We start from the raw sequence: 8,001 nt of genomic DNA, 5'->3' as shown, positions 1-8,001 counted from the left end.
GAACGAGAAATACTGGCTCCCAGGCTAGACATGGGTGTCCGGGAAGACTGGGGCAGTGAGCTCGCAGACAGACGTTTACTCAAGGCTCAGCCATTGCAGGCATCCCCTCTGTGTGTTTAGAGTGACAGCGCACTTGCCCTCACCTTGAGCCTGGGGTCAACAAGGGCAGACCTGGAGACCTTGATCATTTCCTCTGAGGCACAGTGCCTACGATTTTGGTTGATAAACGATGGTGCTTGAAGGCTTGGTTGTATAATGTGGAACAACCATCTGGGCTGTTCTTGGGACTGCAGTGCTGATCATCAGAACATCTAACAGAAGGAGCCAAAAGGTAAACATTCCCATAAAATGTAAGTGTGTAGATACGGATGTAAAACAGTGTGTACAGACTTATCAGCATAAATCTCTAACAAACACAATTTCTCAATGTTTGCCAACAAATTTGAGTGGATGTAGTTTAGAACGTGAGTTAAATAAATACAAATACATAGATATCAGTTCAGTTCCTCTCTGGCTACATTTCCAGTTTTCACTGTTCAATGTGACCCTGCTGTTCATTCCCAGCACCAAGGAGGAAACGAACTTTCCCACTTCCAGCCTCTGAATACTGCCTCTCCTGTAACCAACAGAAAAGCGTGTAAAGATGTTCAAGGAAAGTGCATCCCTGGGAGCCAGTTTTTCCTGGGACAGTTATTTTTCCAATCAGGAAAAGGTCCTCTTGATAATCAAGTTACCCATTTCTTCCCAACTCTTCCCTCCCCACTGTTATTTGAAGGTTGGAAGAGCAATAAAAATAACTTCACAGAGAAGACTAAGGATTACTCACTAATTATGTTTCCTTCCCACTCATCCTTCTTGCCAATCTCGAGTTTCGCCAACTTTTTTTTTTTTTTTTTTACACATTAAAAAGCAGAAGGAGGGGCTTCCCTGGTGGCGCAGTGGTTGAGAGTCCGCCTGCCGACGCAGGGGACACGGGTTCGTGCCCCGGTCCGGGAAGATCCCACATGCCGCGGAGCGGCTGGGCCCGTGAGCCATGGCCGCTGAGCCTGCGCGTCCGGAGCCTGTGCTCCGCAACGGGAAGGGCCACAACAGTGAGAGGCCCGCGTATCGCAAAAAAAAAAAAAGCGGAAGGAGGAGAAGGCAGCAGAGAATGGAAACAGATGAGGCTTTAAAATAGAAGTGTTATCGTGGTTCCCTGCAAGGTGTGTTCCTTCATCTAGTGATTGGCAACCTGAGGTCTACTTGCTTAAGTCCAGTACCTCATAGCAGTAGATGGAGAGCCCCTTAGGATGGAGAATGCCCCAAACGAACGTTAATTCTCTAACACAATTGCTGTTCTTTAGGGTTTCCAGTGAAAAACAAATTTAAACAAACACAACATAAAATACTTCAATGTAAAAGCAATCTGTGAAATAAAATTCATAGGCGTCAGTCACTTGTCAAGAGCATCTTTGCAAAACGCTCTAAAGTGGAGGTCTTCAAACAGTTTTGCTCACAACTCACCTGCCCCTCCAAAGAAAGAATTTTGAAAAACTCTGCACTTCTCTCCTGTTTTAAAGATAACTTTCAAAATTTTTCAATGTAAGTTTCAGTGGTTGCCAAGGGCGTAACTCCCAGCATATTGTAAATGTTGTTTCAAACAAAAAGTACACACATCACTTTGAAATGTGTCTGCAGGAATCTAAACATCTAGACAATTTGATACTCATTTTCATCCCCTAAAAAAAAAAAATACGTGAAAACTCTTATTTAATATCTGGAAATGCTATGTCCTTTATTTTTATAACAAAAATAATCATGCTGTTAGGCTTCTCTGCAACAAAATAGGTTTACAAACTATGCTTCTGGCTGGAATTTGGAAGGAGGGTTGGAGATAGATTTATGGTCCAGGAGAGTGAAGCACCCCTAGGAAAGCGCTCACCAGCTGGGTTCGAGGTCATGCTCAAGGGAGGAGCAAATAACATGGTGCCGGGACCTAGATGTTTCCTCTGGTTCATCCCCAGTGAATAAGCTGTGAGGTCTCAGGGGGTGAGAGGAGGTCAGTAAGAACTGCAAGTGCCGTTATCGTGCGAAACTCTCTGTAAGACTTTGGGAACATAAAGCAGCACTACTTTGGCCTGAAAGTGGGAGAAAAGGTCTGTCCCTGCTTCAGTGAGGCCATTTCTGGACGTCATGGACACAGCCCTGGGAAGCAGCGTGCACATCAGCCTTTGTAGCCTGATTCTGGTGGTGGCTGCCCCACGGTGGGTGGGAGAACCCAGCCCCGAACCAGCACTAGGGCAACAGCTGCTGTGGGCAGCAGCCCCATGGGCAGGCCCACGATGATGGCCCCGGCTGGGCAGACACACCCCGCCATCAGGCACGGCGCCCCCAGCGCAGCAGTGCCTTGGGTGGTGGCCATGGCTTCAGTGGCAGCTAATGAGAGCAACCAAGTATCAGGTCTTCTGCCCGGCTGAGGGGCTTTGCTGCAACTTCCAGGGCAGCATCCCCCTGAAGGAGCCCAATGGCCAACACGGGGAAGACTTATTTGCAAACCCATGTGAAATACCAGCTGGGCCCCCATCAAAAACATTGGTATGAACTTCTCAAGAGTCCCAGAGGTACTGCAATAGCAGAGAGAAGCCAGGAGCAGGAAGTACTGCTTTGCACTCAACGCAGCCCTGGTGTTTGTGGCCTGGGCAAGCTTGAGGTCTGACAGCATCTCTCCAAAACTTCCAACCGGCCAGTCCATCATTGTGAGATAAGCCGCAGGAAATAGAAGGGTCTGAGCCTCAGGGTGTCAGGATGGCATCTGAGTTTAACCCAAAGTGCCCTCCGAGCCCTGAGGGTTGGTTTGCCTTTACTCATTCTGTAAGACACAAACTGGGCATTTTCCAGTGTGGGAGGTGACCCAACTTAATTAAGGAGAAATGATATTAGTGAAGGTCAGATCAGTACGAAGTAGTAAAGAAAAGCAGAAGTTAGCCTGTCAAGGCCTCCCTTCCAGTTCTCACACAAGAGGAGAAATAAAGGAGCATTTGCTGCTAGTCAACTAGAACTAGAGAGTTCCTGCCTAGAAAATAGCCTGACCTTAACTGAAGGACACTGAGCTGAGTTCAGTTGTATTTTCAGAAAGTCTGATGTCCTCTGAATGAGAAGTCATATAGGTGTGCCAAGTATTTTACTGATGCCCAGGACAAGTCTCCATCCTCTCTGCACAAAATAGAGGGAGGGGAGGTGGGCAGGAAGAGGATCCGTGCTCTGGGAAAGACTTCACGCTCGAAGACTGAGGCCCTGCTTCTAGCAAATCACCAAAAATTCAAAATCAGTAGGCAGCTGAGCCTGGCCAAAACATGTTCTGAAAAGAACTTGCTGTATCCACTTGCAGGCTCCCTTTGGTTTTTTCCCAAGAAGCTGAGAAATCCTTGGACTGTAACAGCTCTGGGCTGGGAAAACATTCTGGCTCCTGAAGACAAGTCAGCACGTGTACACGTGCTGAGAAGCCCCAGACCCTGACCCGCATTGGCATGTAACTCCCTAAACCCCACTTAGCCGGGATGAGGTGATGCTTGACTCTGGTATGGGAGCAGCAAATATACATCAAAGCTAAATCTCTCCCACTTTGACCTTCAACAAGTCCTGCAGACTTTTGTCCACAGTCCGTTTCTTGGGTTAGTTCTAGATTACTTATCCAGTTGTTGGGTTTCTTCTGCTAAATTATAAGCTCTTTTCTTCGTTATGTCCTCTGCAGCACCGAGGGCACAGGACAGGTCTTAGTGAATAGTTAAATTGATTAGGTACACGTGATTCCACTGCTGGAGGTCGTTTAGGTTAGCCCTGAAAACCTGACCTCTGCACATCCTTTAAGTGAACGTCCTACAGGATAATCACCAGGGCCTCGTGCATCCTGGTGTTGCCTGGACAGAGCGTGCCTTGCATGGGGAATCTGGGAGATGTGCTTTTGGACTGATAATCGTGTGTAGCAGAAAAAGGAGAGAAGAACGGGAGGTTCTGTGATCTGCAAAATAATTTTGTTTATGCTAACTTACTCATCTGCTCTGCATTACAACACTGAGCAGTGTTGATTTTACAGAGGAAGAAACCAAAGTTTATAAAGCCGTGAGGAATTGAACCGGAGTAAAATTGGAACTTGGATCTGAAAGACTCTGGATCCTGGGCTCTCTCCGGCGCAGCACAATCCTCCTTAGGGAGAGGAGTCAAGGGGAGGGCATCTTCAGTCCTGCTCCGTGCCCTGGCCTCTGGTCCTGCATACAGGTCCCCCTACCTGCCAGCCCCTCGCCTTCCCTCAGCCTTGGGCAACGGTTCAGTGCAGCAGAAAAGCCCCGGCAAAGACTCTCATTTCTCACAAAAGCTTCGCATCCAAATCTGGAGCTAGTCATGGCCTTCCAAACATATTGCATCTATTTATAGAAAAAGAATCTGATAAGAAAGGGGATTTCCTGAAGAGAAGGAAAAAGGAAATCTAGGGATGTCCCCTGGACTCACTCTGTTCACATGTGCAATACTGGCTTCATCAGGCAAACTTGAACTTTCACCTTGGGAATATTGAAAACAATTAATATAGAAAAGGAACAAGGTGGGTCTTCAAAAAGGAGTATGTCATTTGAGGCGTGGTTGCTAAGGAATGAGCTCCAAATCTTGTATTTGATCAACAGCTGCGACTCCAGACCATTCAGTTTTGTTTTTCCTCCAGTGAGTTTCTTTAAAACCAAAGTAACAATCCCGACATCCTGCCGTTTGAAATAACAACAGCCATAATCATAGCTGACAATTATACGGTACTTACAATGCATGAGGCATTGTTTTGATTTTATTCTCACAGTTACCCTATGAGCTGGCTACTATTGTATCCCCATTTCATAGATGAGGAAACTGAGGCATGAGTATCTTGCCCATAGTCACAGGACAAATAAGTGGTAGAGCCAGGATTCAAACCTAGGCAATTTGACTCCAGTGTGTGCACCTAACAGGTCTAGGAGAGACATACTACAGTCGTCCCTCAGTATGCACGGGGATTGGTTCCAGGACACACCCATCCCCCCACTCCCCTCCCCTCCTCCCCTTCAGATGGCAAAATTTGTGGATGCTCAAGTCCCTTATATAAAATGGCTTAGTATTTGCATATAACCTACACACATCCTCACATATACTCGCAATACCTAATACAATGTAAATAGTTGTAAATACAATGCAAATGCTATGTAAATAGTTGCCAGTGTGGCAAACATTTGCTTTTTTGAAGTTTTTTTCCGATTTTTTTTTTTTTTTTTTTTTTTGCGGTCCGCGGGCCTCTCACTGTTGTGGCCTCTTCCGTTGCGGAGCACAGGCTCCGGACGCGCAGGCTCAGCGGCCATGGCTCACGGGCCCAGCTGCTCCGCGGCATGTGGGATCTTCCCGGACCGGGGCACGAACCCGTGTCCCCTGCGTCGGCAGGCGGACTCTCAACCACTGCGCCACCAGGGAAGCCCTTTTATGAATTTTTTTTTTTTTTTTTTTTTTTTGCAGTACGCGGGCCTCTCACTGTTGTGGCCTCTCCCGTTGCGGGGCACAGGCTCCGGAAGCGCAGGCTCAGCAGCCATGGCTCACGGGCCCAGCCGCTCCGCGGCATGTGGGATCCTCCCGGACTGGGGCACGAACCCACGTCCCCTGCATCGGCAGGCGGACTCCCAACCACTGCGCCACCAGGGAAGCCCCTGAATATTTTTGATCTGCGTTTGGTTGAATCCACAGATACAGAACCTGGGAGGGTCAATAGTTCTCTGAGTTAGAAGGATATTATAGAAAGAATATCAAATGCATCATCAGAAATACAACACAGCTGTGGTGGCATCATTGTGTCGCATCTTTCTTCTTGCCTTTGCTGAAACTGTTAAAAAAAAAAAAAAAAAAAGGAAGGAATTCAGAGTCTAGTGCCCTTAAGATGAAGTAACATCTGGTCCCTAAGGTTAACTACTCTAATAATCTCTGTATTTAGGTCAGATTTGTAGACTGGCACTCAGAGTGACTCCTGGCCCTTGATCAGTCCAAGTGTGTAAAACAGTAGATCCTTTCATTGTCAGCAACCAAGCAGGGACTGGTGAAGACAGCAATAGATAAGACTTCAGGTAAGAGGGAAAGGCTGGAATTGATTGTCGTCATTTATATCACTTGCTGCAGGAGAAACAGGATATTCCTAATTCTTTGTTCTGTTCAGAAACATCTCCCCAATAACTGCTTTCACAGCAAACTATGGCCATTTTTGCTTCAAAGACTCACTCCAGAAGCTCTTTAGATTTCTGGCGAGATATGATGGGTTTAACACAAGCCTAATACATGTAATAAAATGTCAGTACTAGAATGTCAGGAATAAATAAGTCAATAGTCCAAAAGACCAAATGAATGATATAACATCTCTTTAGATTAAAAAACAAAAAAAAAAGAATGGGTAAGATATGATGCAGAATGGAGACTCAGCCACCTAAACCCCTGCAAGAGCAAACAACAAAGAACAGAGCATCAGTTTGCTCCCTGGAGCCCTAGAAAGGCTGGTCTTGAAGTCATCAAGTAACGTGGAAGGTTGGTGAGGCATGGAACTGAAAATGTGGATGAAAAACTGTGTACACAGTGCGGCTGCTCTCATTTTCTCTGTATAGCCAGGCAGATTACCTACCACAGCCAAAAAAAAAAAAAGGCGCTGTGAATGTGCCATTCCAGGCATCTAAGATGGCAGATGCCATGTTTCTGTGTTTGTTAAGCCTTGCAGAGTTTGCTACACTGAGGGAAATGAACAAAGTGAAAGACTAACAATGATAAGACAAAACGCGCAAAAATGAGAAAAAACAAAAAGTTGGAAGAAGAGGAAAGGTAACCAGCAGTTTATACTTGTCTTAATTACTGAAATAATCACATAACAGTTTACGAGGGATTTCAAGAGATAGTTAAGGTAACTGGGAGAGTTTATTCTCATTCCATATAAATATATCTATGTATATAAAAATAACATATTATATATGTATATATATGCATATATATTTATAGTAAGTTACATATATGTGTGTATATATGTATATTCTACATATATTCCAAAATGTTAGCAGTGATGGGTATTATGGTGTTGATACTGGTATTGTTTTTTTGTTTTTGTTTTTCTTTCCCTCTTGCGTCTCCCTCCCTCCCACCCTCCCTATCCCATCCCTCCAGGCGGTCACAAAGCACCGAGCTGATCTCCCTGTGCTATGCGGCTGCTTCCCACTAGCTATCTACTTTACGTTTGGTAGTGTACATATGTCCATGCCTCTCTCGTGCTTTGTCACAGCTTACCCTTCCCCCTCCCCATATCCTCAACTCCATTCTCTAGAAGGTCTGTGTCTTTATTCCTGTCTTAGCCCTAGGTTCTTCATGACATTTTTTTTTCTTAAATTCCATATATATGTGTTAGCATACAGTATTTGTCTTTCTCTTTCTGACTTACTTCACTCTGTATGACAGACTCTAGGTCTATCCACCTCATTACAAATAGCTCAATTTCGTTTCTTTTTATGGCTGAGTAATATTCCATTGTATATATGTGCCACATCTTCTTTATCCATTCATCCGATGATGGACACTTAGGTTGTTTCCATCTCCGGGCTATTGTAAATAGAGCTGCAATGAACATTTTGGTACATGACTCTTTTTGAATTATGGTTTTCTCAGGGTATATGCCCAGTAGTGGGATTGCTGGGTCATATGGTAGTTCTATTTGTAGTTTTTGAAGGAACCTCCATACTGTTCTCCACAGTGGCTGTATCAATTTACATTCCCACCAACAGTGCAAGAGGGTTCCCTTTTCTCCACACCCTCTCCAGCATTTATTGTTTCTAGATTTTTTCATGATGGCCATTCTGACAGGTGTGAGATGATATCTCATTGTAGTTTTGATTTGCATTTCTCTAATGATTAATGATGTTGAGCATTCTTTCATGTATTTGTTGGCAGTCTGTATATCTTCTTTGGAGAAATGTCTATTTAGGTCTTCTGCCC

This window comes from Grampus griseus (assembly GCF_964374135.1).
Source record: "Grampus griseus genome assembly, chromosome: 2".
Classification (NCBI taxonomy): Eukaryota; Metazoa; Chordata; class Mammalia; order Artiodactyla; family Delphinidae; genus Grampus; species Grampus griseus.
Note: the sequence above shows the minus strand (reverse complement) of the source record.